The 15,351-nt window shown below is 40.0% G+C and overlaps 1 long non-coding RNA gene across 1 annotated transcript; it reads right to left on the bottom strand.

Annotated features, from left to right (window-relative positions):
• Window positions 1–11,281: 11,281 nt before the first annotated feature.
• Window positions 11,282–14,988, bottom strand: LOC140175818 (uncharacterized). The gene is made up of 3 exons (XR_011866487.1): window positions 14,208–14,988; window positions 13,938–14,126; window positions 11,282–11,522 (listed from the first exon to the last, which is right to left on the bottom strand). It is a non-coding gene; the product is annotated as an uncharacterized lncRNA (long non-coding RNA).
• Between the last annotated feature and the right edge of the window lie 363 nt (window positions 14,989–15,351).

Below are 15,351 nucleotides of genomic sequence, written 5' to 3'. Positions count from 1 at the left end.
AACAATTACAAACACTAATTGAGATTAGAGAAGAGGATCTACAACATGAACAAAGTAAATTGAGAGTTGCAATGGATCTCACCAAGGAATGGTTGAGAATTGAGAAAAATGAAGATGAATCCTAGAGAGAAGTTGGAGTTTCTCTCTCTACAAATGTAACTAACTAAAAAATATCTACCTAAGATGTAAAATGAGTCTATGGGAGTGAATGTGTGTCAATCCCCTCCAATCCTTGGCTCTTATATGCATTTTGGCGCCAAAGTTGGTTGCTAAAGCCTTCTAAAATCGCCAGGCACGTGTTGCATTAATGGAGTCATGTGCGATCACCGACGCGTGCGCGCACGGTACGCGTGCGCGTCCTTGGCCGATTACGCAATGTGCGCGTGAGCGCCTTGTGCGCGTACGCATGCATGGCTGACTTTGCTTCTTTGACTTTTTATGCTTATCTCCACTTGCATGCTTCCTTCCTTGCTTCCTTTGATCCATGCCTAGCCTATTCCAATCCTGGAATTACTAGCAAACACATCAAGGCATCTTGTGGAATCAAAGAGAAACTAGAATTCATCAAAATAAGGCTTAAAAAGCATGTTTTTACACTTAAGCACAAATATGTGAGAGATAACAAAACCATGCTAATTCCTAGGCTAAATATGACAAAAGGTTATCAAAATGCTCTAAATTCAATACAAAACAAACCGTCAAATTGGGGTTTGTCAACCTCCCCACACTTAAGCCTTAGCATGTCCTCATGCTAAATTAAGAAGGAACTAAGGGGTATGACATTGAATGCAACTAAACTACATGAATCCTATCTAAAGGCAACTATCTAAAGCAATTGGAAATACTTAGTTCAAACATATCAAATTGCCAAGAGAGCATGTGTAAACATAAGAGCTAGGCAATAGGGATTAAGTCCAAACCACAATTGTATTGAATTATCAAAAAAATTCAAACTTGCAAGAATATAGATAATATGGGTGAATACATGTAATTGAACTTTTGAACCCTCACCGGATGTATGTCCGCTCTATTCACTCAAGTGTTTAAGGGTCAATCCACTCAATTCTCTTCTATTCATGTTTTCCAAAATTTGATTTTCTTCTAACAATCAACACTTATTCAATGCAAGCATACATTTATCATGAGGTCTTTCATTTAGGTTGTAATGGGGTTAGGGTCAAGGTAGGATCGTTTATGGTTAAGTGGGCTAGGATTTGAATCTTTGATTAGCATAAACTTCTCCACCTAACTATATAATGACCTATACAAGTTCAAACTATTCTAACTACCCATTCTTCACTTTTTTTTTCTTTTTTTCTTACATACTCATGCATTCTTATTTGATTCATAACGCTTATGCATTGAGTCCCTTTTTTATTGAATTCACTTTGGGGCATTTTGTCCCTTCTTTATTGTATTATTTTATTATTTTTTTCATTTTTCTTTTCTTTTCTTTATATATTTTTTTCTTTTCTTCTTTCAAACTAAATACAAGAACATCAAAGCATAAGGTCTCTACGTTTAATCAATACATGAATATGTGCCCAATTCCTAAACATGAAAGTGTACTACCCCTTTTATCCCATCCAATGTTCCCAAGCCTCACCAACTTTGAATAATAAACACTCTCACTAGTCTAGGCTAATCAAAGATCCAAACAAGGACTTTTATTGGTTTTCCGCCTTGGGCTTGTAATGTGCTAAATTGAGAACAAGTTGGTTAAGCATAGGCTCAAAATTGGCTAACAATGGAGAATAAAAGGTTGGCTATTTGGGTAAGTGGCTATTGAAGTAATGGCCTCAATCATATAAATGCATAAATACAAGAAATAAATGGATATATAGAATCAAGCAAATCAAGGGTCACAATCATAGAAAGAGAGCAAATTCACACAAGAATGGAAAATAAGTGGCTATAAAATGTAACCACATCAATAGGCTCAAGTCTCACAGGCTTGTGTTCTTAGTTCAATACATGCTTCACAAAGTATGAAATTCAAGCAAGTTTCAAGAATTTTCTTTCAATCAATTGGGTTAATGCCCTATATTTAAAAATTCCTTGGAAAATTTCAATGTTTGACTAAGCATTGTTGTGATTGGAAAATTCAAAGATTTTCTTAGTTCACCATTTTCTTTTACTTAAAATCAATTTCTTATGCAAAAAGGGTGACTAAGTATTTTGCAATTCAAAGTATGATTTCTAATCACAACCACAACTAAAAATAAAGATAGACAAAAATGTATAAAGAAAAATCCAACTAAAAGTACGGAATCTATCATCAAAAACATCTAAAAATATCCAAAAGCATCAAAATATCTAAAATCCAAAATAAGCAATAAAAGTATCCAAAGCAAACTAGAAATGCATCAAAATATATACAAAGATGTGCAAAATAAGATAACTAGGCCGAAAAGTTCACCGGTTCCCAAATAATGCTACCGGTGCCCTCCCCACACTTAAAATCAAGCATCGTCCTCGATGCTAAACCGGAGGATCAGTGGGAGGTACAACGATAGGCTCTGGCTGTGGCTGTGGGACCGGCTCCTCATGAGTCTGTGGTGGCTCTGTAGTGTCAGGGGCATCCTGCTGAACTGGTGCCTCCGCAACCTCCTCCTGATGATCCTGCTCATCGAAGGCTGGAGAATCGGGGAGCGGAGGTAGCTCAGCACCCAGAGAAATGAGTGCCTGGTCCATCCGATCTAAACGACGTCTGACGTGGCATCGCTCGCGCTCTAAAAAACGGAAAAGACGCTGGACCAGGAGATAGGTCGGCTCAGGGGCTGCTGGAGGGTCTGTAGATGATGAGGGGGTTGTGGTTGTAGAGGATGATGGGGCAGCTGTAGGGGCTGCTGGTGAAGGTGTCCCCACGACAGCTCTAGCCCGAGAGCGGCGTCTAGCAGGTGGTCTCTCATGCACCCAACCACCCCAGGGAATAGTAATCTCCCTGTCATCTGCATCAGGGGGCGGTGGTCGCACATCATCATCTAGCCACGGGACATCAGCTAGGGCCGCCATACTCGTGACCAAGGTAGGAAATGGAAGTAGGCCACGAATATGCGCCCGCCACATGCACTGTCTGATAAGTCTAGGGAAAGAGACATCCTTCCCCTCCATGACGCATCCAATCAGTAGGAGCATCTCCATGGGGATCTCAGAGAAGTGGGTGGTAGGCAGGACGTAGTGGGCGAAGATCATCTGCCAAGTCCTGACCTCCCTAGTCAAATGAGTAAACAACATCCCCTTAGGCTTAGTGTTGCCCGCATCCATAACCCATGCAGCATCCGGTATCCCAATCACGCGCCGAAGCGCCTCATAGTCAAAATTCATGGTATGGATGGCTATCTCAGCCTGCTGATGGGCACACAGGTCATCCGGAATGTGTCGGCAATGTAATGCCTCTTCAATGGCAGTCTCGGTGATCATAATCTCTCTACCCCGCACCTGAACCGAATCCAGAGTCGGACGGAAGAAGTTGCAGTAGAATTCCTTCACCCAAGATATATTTATATCCCCCAAATCCCGGTCAACAAAATCGATACCTAACTCAAGGATCCGACCGGTAATGGATCGTCTCACATCATTAGGTAGGAGCAACTTCTTCTCAATATTCAGCTTTGTTGTTCGATATCTAGAAAACCGAAGCTCACAGTAGAGATTGGGGAATTTGTCCGGATTGGTAGAAGGCAACTGCTGATTCTCTTTTTCTTCATCACTTAACGGATTCTTGGCATAATGCTTGTAGGTGGAGGGAATAGAGGGGGTAGAGTGTTTTCTCTTCTTAGAAGCAGTGGCTATGGCTTTGCCTTTATCCGACATCCTGAAAAATATGATAGAATATATAAAACATTTAGCATGTAATAAAGAAGACATGTTCAGGATACAATTGGCAAAAAAACAATCATGATGTTGCAAATAATATGCAAAAGTGGAAAGGTGAACCAAAAAATGCAATCTTACATTAAAGGCAACACTCCCATTCAAAAGGCAATATTATCATCATATTGTAAAAGAACTGTTAAAGAGGGTGAAAGGCGAGTGGAAGTTAGATGGTTAAAGAAACTGGTGAGTAAGAAAAGTAGGTCGGTGATATGATGATATTTATGCGCAATTAAAAGAGAAGTTGTGGTTCATGTTCACAATGATTGTGCAAATCCGGGAAGTCAAAAGGAAATGGGAATTTGCCCAAAACTGAAATAAAGATCAAAAATGAAACTAATTTCCTTGAAAATCGGGCAGCATTCCGGCTTAAAATTGGACGTTCCCGGATAGCAAATTAGCACAATTAGCACAGGGAACAACATCAATTATGCACAGCAGCAAACAGATAATACTTAGCAACACATATCGCATGAAATAACAACCCAAAACCAACATACAGTACCCAAGGAAGCAAGCAGCAAATATGCACATACGGAGCAATTATCAGGCCTAGAATCCTCTATCCAGCCTTAACTACCTAACCGCAGTTATTTCTATCTAACCTAACATGCAAAAATTGAATTGAAACGAACTAACATGCAATTACAATAGCTAATAAGAATGAGCAATTAAAAGGAAAAAAAAAACAGAAAAACAAACAGAAATGGAGCAGGAACCTGGGAGCAGGGGAACTAATAATGGAATGGAAAATGGGAGCAGTAGGGCCAGTAGCTGCGCCGCCGTGGACGGTGGCCGGAAAGAGTGGATGGTTGCGGTGGCGTTCGGAGGGATGAGTGGAAGAACGCCGGCGAGATTGTGTGCGAAGAAAAGAGAGGGGAGGGGTGCCGAGGGTTACTGCTGGTAGCGATGGTGGGACGGCGGCAGTGGTGGCTGTCAGCGGCAGAAGGAAGAGGAGGAGAGTTAGAGGCGGAGTGGGCAAGTGAGAGAGAGGATGAGAGTGAGTGGTGATGAAAGAGAGAGAGAGAAGAAGAAAGGAGATTGACCGGCGGTGGTGGCTGTCGCTGCTGCCGCGGCGGTTATGGAGGTTGAGGGAGAAGACGAAGGGAATGGTGAGAAGGGAATGGGGGTGCGCGACTGCGCAGTGTGTTTCGCGTGCTAGGGTTATCCCAATTTTTGAATCGACGCGCGCGCGCATCATGCGCGTCCGCGTCCCTTGAGGAAACTTGGGACCTACGCGTGTGCGTACAACGCGCTGAAGCGTGGATGAGCAAAATGGAAAAGGACGCGCCCGCGTCCGCTGCGCGCACGCATGCATGGAGTTGGGCTAGGGGCTTAGAGTTGGCCCAACTCAGGCCTAACTCTCTGGAGATTGGCCTGGAAGTCGCGCTACCAGACCGGCGCGCACGCGGCATGTACGTGTCCGCGTTGTGTTCAATTTCTGGCATACGGGCGTGCACGCGGCGTGTGCGCATCCGCGCGAGTCGAGTTGGGCCAGGGGCTTAAGAATGGCTCAAAGCTGGCCCAACTCTCTGGGGGTTGGCTCAACAATTTGCAGCAGCAAATCGGCGCGGACGCGGCCTGTGCGCGTCCGCGTGAACTTCCATGTTCTAATAGTCGGCGCGCACGCAGGTAGTGCGCGTCCACGTGGGTTAGGTTGGGCTTAGGGCGCAATGTTTGCCCAAGAGAGGCCCAACTCTCGGATATGTGGTCGATGCTGAATCCGCACAGGGGCGCGTGCGCGTACTTTGTGCGCACGCGTCCACCCCCTTCTCTTCTTTTTTTTTTTTTTTGAACAAGAAAATACCTAAAACCTCTAAATTGCCCAAAGCCTCCCCATGGTGCCTACAACTCCTTATTTAGTCAAAAACCACACACTTTCTAAAATGCAAGTTAGTTTTGAGATTTATTCTGTTTCTACTAAGCACAACATACATGTTAATATGCTAGCAACTAATGTACACAACAAGCTAATTATAAAATGAAAAACTACCTACAATGGTAACTCAAATCATTTATTAAACAAAATTAGAAGGGAGTGGAAAGAGTTTACCATGGTGGGGTGTCTCCCACCTAGCACTTTTAGTTAAAGTCCTTAAGTTGGACATTTGGTGGAGTCCTTGCTAGGGTGGCTTATGCTTAAACTCTTCTTCGAATCCCCACCAGTGTTTGCTCTTCCAATAGCCTCCGGGATCCCAATTTAAACGTACAAGGCCTTCAAGGGGGCCTAAGCAAGTAACAAGGCCTCTAAGTTGATAGTGGTCTATGTATGTTTCGGGGTCCCATACTTTGTTTGTCAACCCTTTCTCTTCTTGATCTTCATGCTTCCAATAGGGTGACAAACTTATTGAGTTCTCCTTGTAACTCGTACTCATCATCTTAAACCCATTGAATTTGGCTTCACTCAACCTTTGAAACTCAAAGTTTGATTTCCCATCCTTTATGCACCTTGATTCACATTGTCCACCAACATCTAATTCGTTCTTACTCTCTAGCCCACAAAGAGTTCTAAGTTGACCGTCCGTTTCTAACAATGCATATTGATGTGGGCCAAGAAAATTAAAGGATGAGATGATTACCCACTCAATTTGTGATTGGGACGGCGACTTAGCAAGGAAGATATTCAATGATCTTGACATTGTAGGTTCCACTTCCTTTGGCTCCTCCATGATGATTTTCATCTTTTGATAAGTCTTTTTAAATTCTTCTTGTTTGATAACTTCCTCCAAACCTTTATCATTGATCAAGTTATGTGTTGGAGGTTGCGCACCCTCCTCAACATTGGTTTCACATTTGATCGAGGAAGTTTCAACAAGATCACCATTGTCGCTTGATGTAGAGTTATCTTTGTTGATGGAACTTCCTTCTTGTTCAACCTCCTCTGGGTCTTCTTCCACTTCTTTATCTTCAACAATCTTCATTTCCTCCGCTTGTTGCAACACACACTCCATTTCCTTGTGCTCCACTTGAGACTCTAAAGTCTCCTTCATACCTCCCTCTTTGGTTACTTTCTCACAATCATCCGTGAACTCATTTCGCTTGTGATATGAATCCCAGGAATCTATCTTTTGACGGATGGTCGCTTGAAGTCGATCCATTTCTTCCTTGAAACGATCCCTTAATTCTTGTTCCGATTTACTAACATAAGTAGGATCATATTGCTCTTGGATTAATGGACCTTGATATGCTTCCATGGAGGTTTGTGAGGGAGAATCATAATATGGTTGGAAAGAAGATTCATCAAAGCTTTGAAGTGGGGAGTCATTTCAGTTATTGGTAGAGGGTGGAATTATACGAGACGTAAATTCTTGGAGGGTAGAGGTGAAACTAGTGAAGGTGGTTTGGAGCTCTTCTTGCTCTTGAAGAATGATACCAAGTGCATCATTTATGGGGACTTGGGTTGGAGGGTAAAAATGTTGGAGTGGTGGTGATTCAAAGGTTGCTTGTTCATAATCGTCACAAGGGTATGCATAGGGGGAATATAGATTTGGATCATATGTAGGCAATTGGTGGAAATAAGATGTGGGTTGAGAATATGGTGCATAGAATGGTGGTGGTTGAGAGGTATAACCATGACAAGAGTCATCATATCCATAGGAACGATATGCATTATAGGAAGGACTACCATCATAGTAACTTGAAGGGGAAGGTTGCCATGATGATTGCTCATATGGATATGGCTCCCTTCCTGAGAATTCATCTATCCCATAATGTGAGCCATCATTCAAGTTTTCATCGCCTGCAAAATAGTCATAGTCATATCCAAAACCACAAGGACGAGAATTCATAGTGGCTAATAAGAACAAAACTAATAGAGTTCTAAAACTAACAAAGGCTAACAAACAAACAAAAGACAAACATATTCACAATATTCACATATTTACATTAACCAAAAACATGGCACTCATGCGCATTCCCCGGCAACGGCGCCATTTTGACGAATGAATTTTTGCCGGTATAGAAATTATCAAGTAATCAATCGTAGTATAGTCTAAACCGACGCAGAATCCATTATCAAAGTAATTCTACAATCTATAACCGAGAGTATTAGTCCCGAGTCGTTCTTCCCTAGGAATGCTACAAAGATGCATGTTATTGGTTAAGTGGTCTTTTGTGGCTTGAAGAGTGTGGCATAAAAGTGCTAATAAAAGAAAACAACAATCAATCAATATTAAAAGCCTTGGCCAAGGTTGAACATTGGAAGTTCCATCACTATAGCTTCCTTCAATTGTGATGACAAAGGAGTGTTGCTTTACTTAGTTAACCCCTTATTATAGAGGGAAGTCAAGTAAAAGTAACTAACTTGAGTCACAAGTCCTAGTCTTACCCTAGGGAAGTCTAGCTTTAGTGCACTCCAAGTCAATTAGCAATTCTCAATTCTTAATCAACAATTGACATCCATTATTCAAGTGTCTCCAATGACTCAACTACTAGGCCAAGTGAGGGGATACTACTCCATATCTAAAGTTGGCATTTTCTCGAACACTTGGAGAGCGAGAATGAAAGACATAGTAAAATTGAGAAGAAATTTAGAAGCAAAGTACTTCAACACAAGAAATCAACAAGAATCAACAATGAACAACAATGAAAATGAGATCTTCAATGAATTAATAGAATCCAAAACAACAAAGTTAAACCTAAGATCTATGAGAATTGAACAATTACAAACACTAATTGAGATTAGAGAAGAGGATCTACAACATGAACAAAGTAAATTGAGAGTTGCAATGGATCTCACCAAGGAATGGTTGAGAATTGAGAAAAATGAAGATGAATCCTAGAGAGAAGTTGGAGTTTCTCTCTCTACAAATGTAACTAACTAAAAAATATCTACCTAAGATGTAAAATGAGTCTATGGGAGTGAATGTGTGTCAATCCCCTCCAATCCTTGGCTCTTATATGCATTTTGGCGCCAAAGTTGGTTGCTAAAGCCTTCCAAAATCGCCAGGCACGTGTTGCATTAATGGAGTCATGTGCGATCACCGACGCGTGCGCGCATGGTACGCGTGCGCGTCCTTGGCCAATTTCGCAATGTGCGCGCGAGCGCCTTGTGCGCGTACGCGTGCATGGCTGACTTTGCTTCTTTGACTTTTTATGCTTATCTCCACTTGCATGCTTCCTTCCTTGCTTCCTTTGATCCATGCCTAGCCTATTCCAATCCTGGAATTACTAGCAAACACATCAAGGCATCTTGTGGAATCAAAGAGAAACTAGAATTCATCAAAATAAGGCTTAAAAAGCATGTTTTTACACTTAAGCACAAATATGTGAGAGATAACAAAACCATGCTAATTCCTAGGCTAAATATGACAAAAGGTTATCAAAATGCTCTAAATTCAATACAAAACAAACCGTCAAATTGGGGTTTGTCAATAGTATTTAAAAAGAAGAAGACCGATCTTATTGATGTGGATGTTTCTGATGACTTATTGGAAAAAGGAAAAGAGATTTCACTGGAGGAGCTGACTACTATCGTGAGTAATCAAGAAAAGTTGCATGGTTTTGCCAATGGAGGTGATGGGTCCTCAATTTGGGATAATAATTTCTCTTTCATGTTTGTTGCTGATGAGACGTTTTAGTCATCATCCGAAGTAACCTTAGTTAATGAGGTTGGGGATGTTGCTATTGATCAATATTTATAGGTACGGCTTTAGTACATGTATAAGGTAAATTACAATTTTTAGTTATCTGATATAGGTGCTCTTTTGTAGGTGCTCGATCTTGTGATGATTTTGGTTCTGTATTTGGCCAGTTGTTTTGGCTCTGTATGGATTGATAAGAAATTTAGAATTCAAATTTAGAAATAGAATAACTAATTATTCTTAGATCTCATTTAATATTCTCAATTATCATACTATTATTATATTCTTGGTACTAGCAAAAAAATAATAATATTTCATTTGAATTAATATAATTATTTATTTGATCAAATCAAAATAATAATTAAATAATTCTACAGCAAAGATTAGAACACTCGTTAGTGTGTGACCCCATAGGTTCAATACTAAGCGGGTAGTAAATTAGTCATACTAAATTTACTAATCAAAGATGGCGTCTAGCAACACTCCTCAATGACCCGATAGTATGAAGTAATATATTTTCACTAAGAACCTTAGAAGAACAAAGTATAATTCCTTCTATCTTTTCAGCTCTTGGTTAACCCTTAGAGTATGGTTTAATTGTCAAACTCTAACATGTTACCATTATTATAATGAACTGTGAATGACCTAAGAAACTCATTTCTTCATTCATTGAATTCCCTTGGCCAAGGTTTTATTCATCTTAGTCATTATAATCATAGAGTTCAAACTCTTTACCGAGAGTTGACAGATTCCTTATTGACTAATCATTAATTCTACAAGTATTTAAATCATACCCAATATCCATTCAACTGGCACCCTAGGGTATTAGGTGTCTAGAATCAAAGTATAATAAATACATTGTTAATTACTATGACAGACGCAGGTCAAAGGAAACTCTATTACTATGTTCATCTTGAGAATATCCTATTGACAAATATACGGTAATTATAACCATTAGGAATTCTCAAAGTGAGTCAATTCAATGGTCATATCTCTATATGCACCATCCATATATATAATTTAATAAATGAGATCTATTAATCTTCATCCAATGAAGACCATTATATATATATATATATATATATATATATATATATATATATATATATATATATATATATATTGATCTTTCCGGATTATTAATGTCCTTTTTAATAATCCTATGACCAAGAACAATTTAAATTAAATTATAAAAGATTTATCTCTCAATATTATAATCATTATCACAATGATAAATCTCTAAATTTAATCAAGGACGTTATTATATTAACATTTTAATATAATAACAATAACAAATTATTTGACACGTGATTGATTGGATTGTGGTCATACTACTTATTCCCAACAGACCGAGAATATCAATTCCTCATTGATAAAATGGCCAACTTACTTCAGAGTTATGTAATAGCTCGGCTGGGACATGTATTATTGGAGCATGTTTCTGACAATTTGTGCAAGATTTTACCTTTTGATGACAATCTCTCTGTAAGCTCGGCCAGAAGAAGCCAGCACGGAGAATTTTGGAAGATAGACTCCGTACTCCTGCATGCGTGCTGCATATTCCTTCATAAGCCTCAGCTAGGGCGAGATCTGCCTCTGACCTGTTTAGACATTTCAAGAGTGAACGGTATATCCTCGTCTATACAAGTTATCATTTAACAATGTAAAGAATGAGGTTTGTTGTAACACCCTAACTACCAAAGCTCATGCTTCCGGCTGCGCAACTATGATAGCTCGGATATTACGACGACACTTATACTATTTAATACTAAAATATGAGCCTGTTTAAAAACTTTAAACCGCAAAACCGCTCCCAAGAATACTTTTGTTCGACAAAGTACATCCATAGATACCATACAACTTACAAAAACTCTTAAAAGATACATCCATATATATATACATACATATATATAAGTAATATTACAAACATTAACAAATACAATTCCTATCCCTCTTGTAGAATATATCAAGATAAAGGCGAGGGTACAATAAATAATAACTAAGGCCATACAAAGCATCACAACAATAACTAAATAAATTCTTCGTAACTTCTGCGTCCATATCCTGAAAGGGGAAAAATGTAAGGGGTGAGAACATCATCCTCGAAAGGGTTCTCAGTAGAGGGTTTTTAGGAATTACTGTAATAGGATACATGAAGATAAATCGTACCAGTGATTAATAACCGTCCTATGCCTCTTTTCAAAAACAACAGTTTACAATAAAAGTAAAGTCGGAAATCTTTTCTGAAAGAGGAACCATTCAATTCTCAAAAACTCAAAAGCCTTTCAAGGCGGTTTATCTATGTTAAAACAAAATAGCTTTTCATATCTTATTCCAAACCAAAAATACAAACCGAAATCAACCATCGGTTCATCTCATTCCAACCACGGCTTTAGGCCCAAACAATCCAACCATCAACCAATCACCACAGTCCAACAGAATCCTAGTAGCAAACACAAATAAGAAGATGCAAGCACAAACAAACAATTATTGCAAGTAGAACAATTAGCAGTTAATCATAAAGGCAAACCAAATACAATATGCACACCCAAACAATTTCACATAGATGCATATGATGCATGCCTGTCCCTAGTGGCTGATGATATCATCTATCGGTTATAGAGCCAACCTGACAAGTCTTGGTAGCTAACCATTAGACTGTCCCTCTGTCGCGCATCCCCAACTCGAGTTATACTCATCATAAACTTGATCATAAACATGATCCATATCCATCACCCTCACTGGTGAATATTTACGGGGGCGAGCTCATCCGGGACTTTCACAGTGCCCGGCCACACTTACGACATAGGGTCAACAGAGTATCAAGTCTCAACCTGGAGCACGTGGTGGCTAGCCACTGCTACTACCCAGGGAAACTCGTATCTCAGATAGTGGAAGTGCAAATCACAATTATTAATAATTCAGCATATACATGCATTAATTCTCATCCATGGATCAACATCCATATCAGCCATCCGGCTCACGGTTCAGTCCAGAACCAGCCAATATTCATATCATACACAGCCATTCCGGCTCACGGTTCAATCCAGAACCAACCAATATTTATAATCATACACAGCCATTCCGGCTCACAACAAAACAGCACTTCCACATTCAACATCATCAATTCATAAAATCGGCATTTAAGCCATAAATCACTTTTTCTTAAATCATCTCACCTTGAAATCAAGTTTCAACTCTTTTCAGCCTTGGCTTTGAAGATCTCATTTTCAAATCATCTCAGGCTCATAAGCCAAATTTACTCGAAGTAAGTTCCCTTTTTAAAACAAAGCCACTCTCGGCATTCTCTTTCCAAAACTTCCAAAACCATGGCAAGTTAAGGATTTATTTCAAAGCATTCAAAATCACCCATCCAACAATGGGATTTTATAACAAAAGTTTCTCGGCAGAGTCCCAAGTTTTTAGGGAAGGTCAACCTATATCAATTTCTTAAAATTCATTGAAACTCTTAAAATCATAGATTCTCGGTTCAAGTAAATAAAACTGAATTTACTGTAAAACCGGCCATACCAAATCACAAGTTCCAACCCGGTCCAAAAATTAACTCATTTGAAATGGAACCAGTTTATTTGAATCAAACCACTTTCAAGTTTCTTTTTGGAACCCATTTTTCTAACTCTTCCAAATTGCCTCAAACTTAATTACTCAATCAAAAGTCTAGATTCCTTTAAAATCACTAAAATGTCCTTTTTATATTGAAATCAATATTAGAGCATCATTCTTTCCTTTAGTGATTCAAACGGTAAAAATAGTTCATTTCTAAATAAGCCGAACTCAACGCATAAAGCTCATTAAATAAATTAAGCTTGAAAACATAAATATTCTCTTAATAAATCAAATAATACAATTTCTCAAATCCAACCCTTTTTAAATGACTTTTCAAACAAGACTAGGATTTTGTAGAAATTTCGGTAGCACCTCCCCTAAAACTTGGACTTTTGCCACCCGGTTCGGGTCCCAACTAAACCGTTTCTCATTCCTTTTCAACATCTCAAAACCAGAAATTAATTCAAAAGCAAGCTAAATCCAACAGTCGCCTCAGTGGCATATCTCAGGGAAACCATTTCAAAAATCAACTCAATATTAACTGTTTTAACTCATTTCCAAAGCTTTAAGGAAATGGCTCAATAACAAATCATTTGTCCAAAACCAAGTCAATTAAAGTAAACCAGGCTGAATTTCAAGAGTGTTCTATCTTTCACATCATCCAAATAATTGACTCAATTCAAACCAATCCTCAACAGATTAAACTCATTTCAAATCTTTAAAGAATCAACTTCCAAAGATTATATTTCATAAAGCCGCACAACAATTCAGCCAAACAAACATTCATAATCATTCGATACAATCAAATTATACATAAGGCCGATACAATCACCAAATACACATTTTCTCACAACAGTATCCATATGTAATAATTCCAATACATAAAGCATAGTTTTTGGAAAGCGCCCCTACCTCAACACGCAAAACCATAACCCAAACGTCTCACAGAGTCCTTTCCGCCTCATCTCGAAATCACCGGCAGCTTGAACCACAGTTTTGCTCACTTTTGCAGTAACCACATCAACTCGCAAATAAGAAGTGACTGAACCATGAAGCGGCAGCCCTGGTAGTGATTCCAGCAGCGGCAACTTGCAGCAACTCCTAGCACACAGCCGCATCACAATTCTCATGGTAAATATGAACTTTAATGGAGAAGGAAACTGAAGACAAGTTAAAGCTTACCAAACGACACCGATTCCAGTGGCGGTTCCCGGCAGCGGCAGCGGTGGCGTTTCTCGGCAATCAGAGGCACAGCGGCCATGGCTGACGGCGATGCGAGCTCCATCACTAGTGATCGAGAAACACAGCAGAGGCGTTTACCCCACCCATGAGCTCCTCTCTCGACGGGCAAGAGAAACAGAAGCAGAGCGCCATCGTGACTTCCTCTCGGAAGCTGGTGAGGACAACGACAGCCCTAGTAACAGCGGCGGCGGGAGCGATTTCATCAGCAGCAACCAGGAGCGGCAACGGCACGGTGGTGACGCAGCAGAGACACGCGACGGTGACAGGCGGCAATGGCTTCCCCTGTCGTGCTCCCTCTCTCTTCGTGCTTGCCGACGGTGGCGCAAGTGACGGCGACAAAAACCCTTGTGGTGGTGGCGGTGGTTCAACAGGGATGAGCTTCTCCGGCTCGTGTGCAGCAGCGCCATCGGGGAACACAGAAACAGCGGCGGCGCCAAGTCCTTCTCCCTCTCTTCCTCTTCTCCGCGGTCCCTTCCCTTGTTTCCCCCTTTCTGCCCGATCGCTTCCTCGGGTGGCACGGCTGGCAACGACGCCAGTGATGGCATCGACCGTGACCGGTTGGCGGCGACAGCAACCCTCCTGGCCGACGCACTTTCCTCTGTGGGTGTGTGTTTACGTTTTAGGGGGAGAAAGGGGTTGGAGGCTTCTGCTGCAGCTCGAGTGTGTTGCTAGGCTGAGGGAGGACGAGGCTGCTGCCTCATTTGGGGGAATGGGCTGCGGCGGCTAGGTTTGGGGAAGACTTAGGGTTTTATTTTCAAAAGCTAGGGTTAGGGGCATTATGGTAATTTCTGATAAAATTGTGGACAATATAGTAGTTGAAACCCAAATTAAATCCAACACTAATTATATACTTCACAAATTATTTTCCATAAAATGCCCAAATCAAAATAATTAGAAATAATATAATTAAATCCTTTATTTTCCAAAGTAGCAATTTTAATATTTAAAATATTAATTATTTAATCCAAATCATATAGAAATCCTTATTATTTCACAACTACCAACTTTATACTCTGAATATAGAAAATAATCCATAATTTGTGAAATTGGATAATAATCATAACTTATCTCAAATCCAATAAAT

This window comes from Arachis hypogaea, chromosome 10 (assembly GCF_003086295.3).
Source record: "Arachis hypogaea cultivar Tifrunner chromosome 10, arahy.Tifrunner.gnm2.J5K5, whole genome shotgun sequence".
NCBI classification, from domain to species: Eukaryota; Viridiplantae; Streptophyta; class Magnoliopsida; order Fabales; family Fabaceae; genus Arachis; species Arachis hypogaea.
The sequence above is the reverse complement of the archived record's forward strand: the minus strand, read 5'-3'. Positions and strand labels throughout refer to the sequence as shown.